Consider the following 13,733-nt stretch of genomic DNA (forward strand, 5'->3'; position numbering starts at 1 on the left):
TTACACTACAGTGGATGAACCTCAATAAGTCAAGGGCTTTAGGAACTGTTTCCACTATTTTGAAGTCTTTGGAAATTAGTTTGCATACACAAACATTTCTCCTGTAATTCAAACCAGTGTTTGCCCTCTTATGTATACAAAATGTGATTCAATTCTAAAAACAAATATTTTCAGACTAAAAAAGAAGCCTGCACTATGCATCTGAGATAAGACAGTGACTCAAAAGCCAGATTGGCATAATTAGGTGCCCTATGTTGTATATATGGTCTACATTTTTGTTGGAATTCTCTCTCTAACTTATCTCCCCTCCATCATCCCCTCATTTCTTTGTATTTTTCAACTATGTCTTTCCTTCATTTTCACACATTTATTCCCTAAGGGATTTTTTCTCTCTGCTCCTATTTTCACAACTGTTCTAGGCATGATGCAACCCAACCACCACCAAAATGTCTGAGTGGGTTTGAAACTGTGTGAACAGCCTACCTACCCTAGTTCTTGCACAATCTCTCATTACAGTAGGACAAAAGCGGTAGGAGCTCTTCTGTCTTCTCCTATTCCCTGAATGGTGAAAAGGATCTCTTCCTGTCTATGGGATTCTAAGCTGAATATAAAGCTACGAACTCCTGCCTCAGATATGCTGCACTTAACATACAATTATCTGTCTTAAACTGATATTTTAAATTATTTACAACAGGACTACAAAATTTCTAAAAACTGAGGTTAGAAAGAAATATGATGAATTAAATGCACAACACTAAGACTTCTGTAACGTCTTCTAGTGGTCGCCATTTTGGGTCTTCATCCCACAATGGGGTCTTGTCATGTTGCAAAAATTAAGTTGTATTGATACCATATTCTGTAATCAATAACCCGCCTCCCCAAACATGTAAAATACTATTCTCTCCCACTTGAATACACTAGAAATATAATTCTCAAACATTGCTTTCTTCAACATGTAGATTAAGCAAAAACTGGCAGAGGTTCATGCCCAGATCCTCAGCAAGTGTAAATCAGCACAATACCATGATGATTGTGGTCCTAAACCAACGTACATGGGCTTAGTATCTGGCCCGAAAGTTAATTTCATATGTGACATTACTAATGTGTATCTATTCCATTCATAAAATCCATTTCAGTGAAATGTGCTGATGTGCTATATTCAGATAGGACAACTCAAGAAAAAAATTGCTTTGATTGTACTGATGGCTATGAATGTATTTCAGTATCCTTTTAGATAAAAAAAAATCAAGCACATAGACAAATGCGCTGAACCTTGTTTGCAGCATCGGCTGAAATCCAAGTTAAAATGTATTTCAATCATTTGAAAAACATGTCCAAAACAAATGAAATCCTTCAAAAATATCAGAGTTGAGGAAATAATTCTTCCTTATGAAAGAATGCTATTACCACAGCGTTACCACGACAGTTTGAGATTTAGACAAAGCTGGATATGGCCCTCCATTTTTTTTTTTTTTTGATAAGCAGACACAAATCCAATAGTCCAAAAAATTGCCAGATTCATAGAATCACAGAACTGGAAGGAATCTTGAGAGGTCATCTAGTCCAGTCCCCTGCACTCAAGGCAGGATTAAGTATTACCTAGTTCATCCCTGACAGGTGTTTGTCCAACATGCTCTTAAAAATCCCCAATGATGGAGATTCCACAACCTCACTAGGCAATTTATTCCAGTGCTTAACCACCCTGACAGTTAGGAAGTTTTTACTAATGTCCAACCTAAACTGCCTTTGCTGCAATTTAATTCATTTGTGTTAGTTACTCAAAATTAATCTTGGAGCTGTTTGAAGAGTTCTGCTTCATTGCTCAGTAGGTGTAGTAGACTGTCTCAATTTCTCTCCAACAGTTGAGGGGAAAAGGAAAGACTTTGATAGATTGGAAAAAATAAACACAATGCTTGCAAAATTTTTGTTTTTCAATGACCAGTCCAAGAGTGACTTTTATAGGAGGCTCCTTACCTCAAAAGGTTAAAACTAATTCAGAACAGATCAATATGTGCTTGACATGTTGTATTTGGATTGGACTGCACTGTTGCCTGTTGTGTGCACATGCAACAATGGAGATGAGGTTAAAGTGCTCTTAAAATATGTCTCGAACAAATTTATAAATGTAACAAGTTCTGTTGCTGAGTTTACTATCATTCTGATTTCTGAGTCTGTGAATGTGAAGATAGAACTTAAAGCATTTAATTACAAAGCATAAAGATTTTATGACAGAAATCATGTTACTGAGGTTTTATTTGTTTTTTAAATGTGACCCTGCTTAAGGGAAAAACTTTTGTATTTTTGAGTAATAGCAGTTGCATTGGTAGACACTGCTCTAGGTTAAAAACAAAAGAACCATTTCCATCCTAACATTTGTTTTCATAATCTTCACAACTAGTGAAGGGCAATAATGGTTATGAAAAGGTTGTGAAATTTGTGTGTTGCTAGGTTACTTTGTATGGTTATGAAGCATTTGAAATTTTGCTTTTAGCAAAAATTGTAGGTCCCAAAGCTTTTGCAAATGTGTTTCTGAAAGTCATTTCTAGTTCAAAATGTTTCATGTAAGTTCTACTATGGCCATGGCTGACTATTTTGGCTTGTGAATTTTGACTAACAGGGATAGAGAAAACATACATGCACTTCACAAATCATTTATGAAGTAACCAATTTACACAGTGCTTTACAGAATAGAAGCTCTTCTCCCTCCTTTTTATCATTCGTAATCTCCAAACTCTCCTCTCCTGAACTTAACCTTCAGATCATAAGTGATTTAGTCTTTTGCCTGCATTTTATAGAAGAATCTGAAGTGTTTTCAAGGGAGAGAGAGAAGATGTTTGACAAATGAGAATGGAAAGACTGTACTAGAGAGAGTGCAGCGTGGTACTGGCAAACCCAAGTGTCGGAGACTAAAGAAAGGGAGGAGAATAAGGTGACGCGTGGGGAGTGGTGGTCATGAAAAATGTCAAAAAATCACATCAAATATCACGACAGAGGGACCAGAGTTGTTCTAGGCTATACAGGCAGGTATATACAGAAATATAGATATACAAAGATACACAGACATACTAGGATATGTGAGGGGGGCTGAGACAGCAAGGGACCATAAGTGGTACAGAGATCTGTATTAGACTCTCCATTCCGGCCAGGACATAGGTCCATGTTGAGGAGTTGCCAGTATGTCAGCTGTTTCCACATATTGTGATAACTTGTTTGCAGAAAATAGTAAAAATCAGGTAATTGGTACAAAATCTTTCCCATAATTTTTTTCACCAAGAATAGCCTATTTTCCAGAAAAACTCTTTGATTTTAATTGTCATGAGCACGCTCGAGTCTCTCTCAGACTACTAGGGGTCACTTAGATAATATGAAGAAGGTGGTATAAGCAGCTACAGAACAGAAAAAACTGTTGGATATACAGGAAAGAAAAATTCTCCATATGCAACCAACCTTTTATGGGGGAGCCTGGAAGATGATACATTCAAATGGTTTACTGCCTCCTGGTCAATGGTGGCAACATCATCTAGTCTATCTGGGAGTGGTGTGTGAGAACAATCTCACCACCCATTAATATCAATGCAATTAAAGGGCGGTCACACAACTTTCTCAGTCCCCAAACTCTGTGCTGAACAGATGAGTTCAGCACAGCCTTAGAAAAAAAGGATTTATTTTATACATAAATCAGGAGAAAAGAAGTGACAAATATGTTAAATGGGAAAGAGATGACTCTCATAGACAGCACTGTTTTAAGTTTTAAGAAAGTTCACTGTCCTAGATTCTAAAACCAGTTCTCCCACTGGCAAGTCACGTCACTTCTCTGCCGGTTTCTCCTTTGTCTCAGTTGAGGTCTCTAGGTGCTATTGTAGCACAAATAGTAAATGACAATTACATAGTGCAAATTTCACTGCAAGGCTGAACAGATCTCAGGACAGTCCATAGTGAATTCTAGTTATTGTAGTGCCCATAGAGATAACACACCCTTAGAAATGTATTAGATGTATAGTACCAAGTATTAGACGGTAAAAGATCTAAACATTGTAAAGCTGATTATTAGCAGTGACTAAAGCCAAAGACATTCAGAACATGTGAAATCCCACTTTCCCCCCTCTATATGGAATACCCACATAATACATATGAAACAGCTAAGCAATAACACATGCCTGAGGGACACTATTAATGTACTCAGATGCATACTACTTAACATATGTCCTAAGATAGTTTATTTTATAAGTACAAATATATGTTTTAAAATCAGTATCTTATTGCATATATCCCTTTAAGAAAAAATACTTCAGTGTCTGCAAAAATAATTGTACAAGAAAGATACTAAAAACATGCAACCTTCTACTAATTTCACTATTTGATTTATTTGGCTTGATTACTATCAGGTTTGACACAACACAAGAAACTAACACTGGCTTTTTAAAAATCAACTCTCTCTTGTTCAAGATGCCCTAACTGGGTTATATTTGACTCTGTTTTTTTATGCAGATTATTGGTGTTTCATGGCTTGTTTTATTACAATGTGAAAGTTAAATACAAAGTAGAATGTTCACTTTGGCAGGAAAAAAATTCTAGTTTCAACTTTGGCTTTAGCTATTAATAAAAACCTAACCTCAGTAACACTACTTATACAAATATTTACCTAGTAAATACACCTGTTGTGTAGAATGCCAAGTTAAAATAACCTTTAATTATCCAGAAGTCCAGAGATCAATCTGCAATGGAATAAACAGCTATATTTGCACCCTACACACTACCGGAATAATCTTTGTGCATGCCTTGTAAGTTATCATTTGAAAACTCAGTTTGCTGGTCAGTATTGTCCTGGTAAAATGTGTTTGGAAATGCTGTATGTGAAATTATAAGACTCCCCTGGATGTTATTAACCCACGTTCCAAACCCCACAGTCCTGCCCAGATAGAAGTTAGGTCTGCCCTAAACAAAGGAAAGAATGTGTGCTTGCCTTAATTTGCATTTAAGCAGGAAACAGAGTCATCAATCATGGAGGGAAAACAAAGGAAGTTCAAACAGGTGAAAAAATCAGCAGGGAACATCCTTCCATATAGACTGTCTCCTGGATCTCAGCTGCGGATTGAAACTATAAAAGGAGAAACAAGCTCCCCAATGCACCCCTCTCTCCCCCTGCCCATTGCATTCACCTCATCTGAAGAGACAAAGGCAGCAGCCATTGGATTCTGGGGAAGCGGTCCTGACCTAAAGAGTCTGGTCAGTAAGACTGCTGAAAATATACAAGAAAACTTTGCTTTGAATCTAATGCAGTTTGTTAATTTAGGCACCAGTAAAAGTTTGATCTTTATGTTTCTTGTAACCATTTCTGACTTTTATGTCTCATTTCTTGTACTCACAATAAACTTGTATTATTGTTTTATCTAATCCAGTGTGTTCAAACTGAAGTGTCTGGATATCTTCATTTGGGGTAACAAGTTGTGTGCGTGTTATTCCCTTAAAGGACTGATGGACATAATGTGTTTGTGCTATCCAGGAGAGGGCTGGGAAGTACAGGACAGACATTTCTGGAGGAAGATCCAGGACTACGGATGGATTGGGGTCACCGTGCAGCATAACCAAGGTTGGAAAGAGCCAAGGTGTGGCTAGCTGTAGCACACACACACAGACATAGCTGGAAGTGACTTACATGTGGAAGGCTGTGAGTAGTCCAGAGTGGAGGCTACAGCAGCAAGGCATTGTAGGCAGGGGTGACTCAGCTACTTATTAGTCTGGATTGTACCCTGGTATGTCTCACAATCCCTACTATGAGGTTGTCGGAAAAAAACTTAGTTCTTACTTTTTGGTTGGGTGCAGCAAAGTCCAAGGACATGTCCAAAACAAAGCTTTCAGTTCCGACTGTAGTTAAATGGTGTATAGTTGTGAGTTCTAAATAACTGTAGATGCAGAAGAATTACTGCATTTGTCTATATATGTGTACCTATTTAGAGTCAGAATAAATAGCATTCTTACATAGAGTGTTCATGTTCAAAAGCCCCAAAACACTTTATGGACTTGTATCTGACCTAAGAATAGAGTTCCTAAAAGTCCTGTGGGTTTCCATTTTTATAATACATAAACTGATCGAAGCAATGACTTAATACATGCACAAGATAACATTTTATTCATCACCTATTTGAATTATATATGCATCATAAAAAAGTGTCAAGATAACCTTAGATTTTGTGCATTATTTGTGTAGTTATTGAAGTTAACAGTTCTGTGCATTATTGCAACTGTAACCAATGCTCACTCAGTATTACTCTCTGGCCCCCTCAAGTGCCTGGCCCTGAAAAATGTTGAGTTTGCTACAGCCTTTGTGGTAATAAAGCTGGGTGTTTTAGTTCAGACAGGAGAGGTTAGTATTTTTGATCCTTGCTGTCAACAAACTAACAAAGGAGAATGTGTTACAAAGAAAAAAATTACTAATTTTCCAAAAAACAGAAAAAGAAAATTAGGCATTCCTCAAATAGTTTGATTTCAGGAAGATGGGAAATTAGTGGAAAACCCCCCCACAGCATCAGGGTCTCATAGGCTGATAGACAGCAGCCTTCTTTTTCTTCATTCGAAACACAATTTTGTCAGTGTTTTTCTCTCTGTCATAGCATCTGTAAGAGAATATATCTCTGCTCAAAAAGAAATTAATTAAAGGTACTGCAGACACCAACCAGGGCCGGTTCTAGCCATTTCGCTGCCCCAAGCACGGCGGCACGCCGCGGGGGGCGCTCTGCTGCTCGCCGGTCCCGCGGCTCCGGTGGATCTCCCGCAGGGGTTCCTGCGGAGGGTCCGCTGCTCCTACCGGGACCAGCGGACCCTCTGCAGGAATGCCTGTGGGAGGTCCACCAGAGCCACCTGCCACCCTCCCGGCAACCGGCAGAGCGCCCCCTGTGGCATGCCGTCCCAAGCACGTGCTTGGCGCGCTGGGGCCTGGAGCAGACCCTGACACCAACACCTGAAGATAATGGGTCAAGATGGACTCCAATGGACAAAGAATTTTCCTCAGCCCACATTTCTTTTCCTAGAAACTCCCTTCCTCTCCACTTATCCAACAAATATCCTCGCTAGTGGCAACTAATAGCACAATGAAGCTATAATGTCTCTTCCACATTACTTTTCTTTTTTCGCACGCAATATAAATCCAAACTTACAAATTAAGATGTATTACTTGAATTTTTGCTTAAAATAGAATTTACCCTGTAATTGGATAGCTGACTAGAGCTTATGAATGATAAAAGTCAAAATGGTTATAGTACGTAATTAGCATCATTGAGAATATACTAAAAAGATAGCACCCCTCCCCCGCTTCTAGTACTTTTTGGTAATGTACTTTGAAATATGACTAGCTAAAAAGATCTTACATTTGTACAGAACAGAGTTAGTTAAGAAATGTTCTGTACACCAAAGGAAGTTAATGAGTAAGTCCCAAACTCACATATCAGAGACAACCAATTATCGTGTCTGAAACACAGGCTTGTAAAACTATCAGTTACTTGTAAAATGGTCTGCTACACACGAGTAAGATGTTGTGTAAATGGCCTAATTGACTAGACGCATTCACCATGAAATTGATTCCTTTAAAGCATTATTTTTTGAACTTGATACAAGTTAACTGCATCAACTGAAAATGGGAAAAAAATCTGGCATTATAAAGTGTAGGTTTCAGGTATGAGTTCAGTTTTTATTGAGGTCGAGGGTTACTTGAATGAGAAACTCATCAAGTACAGACAGTCATGTCCAGGGCAATAACTGAAAAGGTTTAATACAATTAGACTGTTCTACCATTTCTATGCCAAGATGTATGATATAAGATCCAGTACTATTCCACCAGAACCTGTGCAGCTGTAAAATAGCACAAAGGAGGTAAACTACTGGATTAACCATCTTTCAGCTAAGAGAGAAAGATCAAAATAAACCTTAGAGGTCTTATTTTACTACAGCTAGTGAAGTAGCATCGTATCAGTGATATTGTGCCTGACTCTCTGAATAAGATTAGCATTTAAAGCTTTTTTAATAACTGAAATGCTTTTTATTCACATTCTAAAATTTAACTTAAATTACAAATTAGTAAATTGGACACGGTACCATATATGCATTCAGATCTATTGACCTATGATCACTAAATAAACTAACATTTGCAGATTAATTTTGTATGTTAAATTAAATGTGCTGGCTACTGAAAAACAATACACAATTTACAAGGTGTTTAAATACTATCTCCACGCTGCTATTAATTCACTGATGCATTGCCTGAACTACTGGAACTCCTTAAGCTAAAATAATTGACTTTGTATTAGTTTCATTCATCATTTTAAATTTACCTGTTCTTTGGAAATCTTTTAAGGAAACATTTCTGATTGTCTATTAAAAAAAGGAAACTACTTAGTTAAGAGGATCGATAAAGCAGGGGTAATAATTTGACAAAATAATAAATGAATAAAACAAATGTGTTTTATACATTGGCCCAGAGGTACTGGAATAGCATATTGTGCTATCAACTGTAAAATTCTGATTTGAGAGCAGATTCAAATTCTCAGGTTCCAAACTGAAGAATTATTTGTATGTTGTGAACAGGATGCTCAGTACCCATCCAAGAGTATCAGTCACATTGTTTTTATAAGACCAGATGTAGACAGAGTCAGAAATTACAGTGACATCATCTTGTCCTTCAGCCTATAGGCAATGTGCCACAGTGGAAGGAATCTGAAAGAGGAAGTCAGAGTCATAAAGATTAAGGCCAGAAGGAACCACTAGATCATCCAGTCTGACCTCCTGCATCTCACAGGCCAACATCACCCAGTAACACCTGCACACTAAACCCAACCATCAAAAGGAGACCAAAATATTACAGCCCACAGGAGACGAGACTATTATGTGCCACCAACAAAGAACAGTAAGGCCCAAGGTGCACCAGCGTTCAAGGCCCCTGCAATAGCAAGTGACCCACATGCTGCAGAGAAAGACAAAAAACTCCATGGTCACTGCCAATTTGACTTGGGGGAAAATTCCTTCCCAACGTCACATATTGCCATCAGTTAGACCCTGGGCACGAGTGCAAAAACCAGCCCAAGCACCTGAGAAAAAGAGAACGTTCAGTACCATGTCGGAACACTGGCCCTCTGTGCCCAATGCCTCATCTCAAGCCATGGCCATCCCTGATGCTTCCAAGAAAGGAGATTAAAGAAAGCCTTCCAGAATACAGTGTGTGTGTGTGTGTAGGTGTGTGTGTGTGTGTGTGTGAAAATCCTTCCTGACTCCATTAGTCCAGATGCAGTCCTACCAGTGCCTTGTTCGATGACATTAATAATTCTCTATCTCTACTGGAAGTGCCTTGTCTAGTACATTCTATGATTGCATTTGCCTTTTTCACACTACAACACATTGGAGACTCAGGGTCATCCTGTGATCAACCCACACACCCAAGTGCCTCTCCTTTGTTGCTTCCAACTGATGAATCCCCAGCTTGCAGCAGAATTTCTCTTATTAGACCCCAAGTGCAGGATCTTGCATTTTGTACTATTGAATTTCAGCCCATTTCTGTCATTCTAATCTTCAAGGTCATCTTCCTGTATAATATTCTGATCCTCCTCCGCATTGATGATGCCTTCCAACTTTGTATCATTAGCAAATTTGATTAGCACACTCCTACTTTTTGTTCAAAGGTAACTAATAAAAAATATTGTAAAGAGATCAACAAGGAAATGGGTTTAGCTGACTTCAAGGTATTGAAACAGTGCGTTTCTAAGCATCTTGGAACTGGCATTGCATTAAAAGATAAAAAAAATTGCTATTTTTTTAAGTACGTCAGAAGCAAAAGGCCTGCTAAACAACCAGTGGGGGCCACTGGACGTTCAAGATGCTAAAGGAGCACTCAACTACAATAAGGCCATTGCAGTGAAACTAAGGCCTTGGCTACACTCACACTTTACAGCGCTGCAACTGGGGTGTGAAAAAACACCCCCCTGAGCGCTGCAAGATACAGCGCTGTAAAGCATCAGTGTAATCAGGGCAGCAGCGCTGGGAGCGCGGCTCCCAGCGCTGCACGCTACATCCGTAAGGGATGTGGTTTACATGCAGCGCTGGGAGAGCTCTCTCCCAGCGCTGCCGCTCTGACTACACTCACACTTCAAAGCGCTGCAGCGGCAGCGCTCCCGCAGCGCTGCCGGGGCAGCGCTTTGAAATTCCAAATGTAGCCATACCCTAAATGAATTCTTTGTATCAGCGTTCAGGAGTGAGAACGTGAGAAAAATTCCCAAACCTGAGCCATTCTTCTTAGGTGACAAATCTGAGGAATTGTCGCAGACTGAGGTGTTGCTATAGGTGGTTTTGGAAAAAATTGATAAACTAAACAGTAATAAGTCACCAGGACCAGAAGGTATTCACCCGAGTTCTGAAGGAACTCAAATGTGAAATTGCCAAACTACTAACTGTAGTTTGCAACCTATCATTTAAATCAGCTTTGTACCAAATGACTGGAGGATAGCTAATGTGACACCAAGTTTTAAAAAAGGGCTCCAGTGCTGATCCTGGCAATTACAGGCAAGTAAGCCAGACTTCAGTACCAGGAAAACTGGTTGAAACTATAGTAAAGATCAAAATTGTTAGACACATAGATGAACATAATTTGTTGGGGAAGAGTCAACTTGGTTTTTGTAAAGGGAAATCATGCTTGACCAATCTACCAGAATTCTCTGAGGGGGTCAACAAGCATGTGGACAAAGGAAATCCAGTGGGTATAGTGTACTTAGATTTTCAGAAAGTCTTCTACAAGGTCCCTCAAAGTAAGCTGTCATGGAATAAGAGGGAAGGACCTCTCATGAATTGGTAACTGGTTAAAAGACAGGAAACTCAGGGTAGGAATAAATGGTCAGTCTTCAGAGGTAAATAGTGATGGAGAGAGGTAAATAGTGATGTCCTCCAGGGGTCTGTATTGGGACCAGTCCTATTCAACATATTCATAAATGATCTGGAAAAAACGGGTAAACAGTGTGGTGGCAAAATTTGCAGATGATACAAAACTACTTAAGTTAGTTAAGTCCTAAGCAGACTGCAAAAAGCTACAAAAGGATCTCTCAAAATTGGGTGACTGGGCAACAAAATGGCAGATGAAATTCAGTGTTGATAAATGGAAAGTAGTACACATTGGAAAACATAATTCCAACTATACATATAAAATGATGGTGTCTAAATTAGCTGTTACCACTCAAGAAAGATCTTGAAGTCACTATGGATAGTTCTCTGAAAACATCCACTCAATGTGCAGCAGCAGTTAAAAAAGTGAACAAAATGTTGGGAATCATTAAGAAAGGGATGGAAAATAAGACAGAAAATATCATATTGCCTCTATAAATCCATGGTACGCCAACGTCTTGAATACTGCATGCAGTTGTGGTTGCCCCATCTCAAAAAAGATCTATTGGAATTGGAAAAGGTTCACAAAAGGGCAACAAAAATGATTATGGTATGGAACGGCTTCCATATGAGAAGTGATTAATAAGATTGGGACTTTTCTGCTTGGAAAAGAGATGACTAAGTGGGGGATGTGATAGAGGTCTATAAAGTCATGACTGGTGTGGAGAAAGTAAACAAGGAAGTGTTATTTACTCTTCCTCATAACACAAGAACTAGGGGTCACCAAATGAAATTAATAGGCAGCAGGTTTAAAACAAACAAAAGGAAGTATTTTTTCATACAATGCACAGTCAAACCTGTGGAACTCCTTGCCAGAGGATGTTGTGAAGGCCAAGATTATAACAGGGTTCAAAAAAGAACTAGATAAGTTCATGGAGGATAAGTCCATCAATGACTATTAGCCAGGATGGGCAGGGATGGTGTCCCTAGTCTCTGTTCGCCAGAACCTGGGAATGGGCAACAAGGGATGGATCACTTGATGGTTACCTGTTCTGTTCATTCCCTGTTGGGCACCTGGCACGGGCCACTGTTGGAAAACAGGATAATGGATTAGATGGATCTTTGGGCTGACCCAGTATGGCTGTTCTTATGTTCTTAAAAATTATAATGGAAAATGCCCCATCTGTACAATGTTGACAACAGCACTGTATTTCTTCATAGGGGTGTCTGGAGGATAAATACATTAAAGATTGTGAGGTGCTCAAATACTGTGATGTTGGTGGCCTTTTAAGAACCTTACACAAGAGGAAATCAGATAAAATTTCAATTCTGGATCCTGACCTTGCCCTGAATCTGAGACACTTGGAAAGAAGTAAGGGGAAATTAGTTAGGGAAAAAAACAAAATGATGCAAAACATTCCCTTTCCATAAAATTAATTGCATTAATACATTCTGGGACCCTTCAGGAACTGGTTATATCTGAATAAGATCCAGCACTTGATAAACCTAAGTAGGGAAGATTTGGATGTTTTCAAACAGAATCATTTAGGGTGAAAGGAAAAGAATAAAGATTCTCTTTTCCTGATCTAGTCAGTTCTTCTAAGGCAGAGTTTCTCAATCTTTCCAGACAACTGCACTCCTTTCAGAAGCTGTTTGTTTTGTGTACTCCAGGTTTCACCTCACTTATAAACTACTTGCTTTTAATCAGACAAAATTATGAAAGTGTCTTAGCACACTATTACTGAAAAATTGCTGACTTTCTTATTTTTAACCATAATTATAAAATAAAAATTGGAATATAAATACTGTTCTTACATTTCCGCATATAGTATATAAAGAAGTATAAAACAAGGAATGTCTGTAATTTTAGTTTGCATTGACTTCGTTAGTGCTTTTTATGTAGCCTGCTGTAAATCTAGGCAAATAACTAGAGACGATCTGAGGTAACCCCTAGAAGACATATGGATGTCCCCAGGGGTACACTTAACCCTGGTTGAGAAACACTATTCTAAGTTATGTAATTCACCACTCTCTCCACATCCAGCAGTTGTCATGCTCTCTTTTGAGTTTGGGAGCTTTGGACAAAACAAGAGGGAGAATAACTTTTTGCATGGTACAAAAGGAAGAATTAATTGTGGTAATGAATAACTCTGCAGCACAAAGGATAACCTTGTCCTTATGGAAGATGTAGTAAGGCCCATGTCCAAGAGCAATGATCTGAGACTCTTTCGGCAGCTAAGATTGCAACCAGGAAGCACATCTTTATGGAAAAGGAAGATAGGGAATTGGTTGCTATCTGTTAAAGGATGGATTGTGATATTTTGCAGCACTGTGGCTAGAGACCTAGATGATTCTGCATTTATGATACCATTTGAAGTTACCGTGAGATATGTGATGATAGCCTCAGGTCTATGTCATCCTGTAAGAAATGTAAGAATTTGAAAACCTAGTTTTCTGGGATTAATCTTACTATCTTGATACCAATAGGAAAATGTTGTCCATGCTCTTGAATAGGTTTAGAGAATTGGAGGGGCCTGGATACAAACTCTACACTATTTTGGAAGTGTACTCCATCTCACCGAGTTTTCTTTTCAAAGTATTAGGTGCAGGTAATCTGTATAGGATACAGGAATGGACCCACAGGTAGGAGATCTGTCATATGTCTGCTGATAGTTATGCCCCTTTTATATGGATCAATCAACCTGATGGAGGCTAGGTGATCTTCTGCCCAGGAAAATACCGCATTACTTTGGCATTTAGACTAATTTATTCTATCTCCCTGTCAATGTATGTGTGCTACAATCTCTAGTATATAATCTGGCATATAATCTTTTACACGTTTCTTATATACCAGTTATGAATACAGTGCCCCTTTCTTA

General features: G+C 38.7%; 1 protein-coding gene and 1 long non-coding RNA gene across 5 annotated transcripts in view; one reads left to right on the forward strand and one right to left on the reverse strand.

Annotated features, from left to right (window-relative positions):
* The window catches only part of LOC127048067 (uncharacterized), an 89,610-nt gene that overhangs the window by 73,029 nt on the left and 2,848 nt on the right, over nucleotides 1-13,733 (forward strand). The window contains exon 9 of the long non-coding RNA XR_007773544.1: nucleotides 5,471-5,590. This is a non-coding gene — a long non-coding RNA (uncharacterized LOC127048067). The remainder of the gene's footprint in view (nucleotides 1-5,470; nucleotides 5,591-13,733) is intronic.
* ARL15 (ADP ribosylation factor like GTPase 15) overlaps nucleotides 1-13,733 on the reverse strand; it is a 369,916-nt gene that overhangs the window by 59,278 nt on the left and 296,905 nt on the right. The gene's annotated exons all lie outside the window — the stretch shown is intronic.

This window comes from Gopherus flavomarginatus, chromosome 3 (genome assembly GCF_025201925.1).
Source record: "Gopherus flavomarginatus isolate rGopFla2 chromosome 3, rGopFla2.mat.asm, whole genome shotgun sequence".
NCBI lineage: Eukaryota > Metazoa > Chordata > Testudines > Testudinidae > Gopherus > Gopherus flavomarginatus.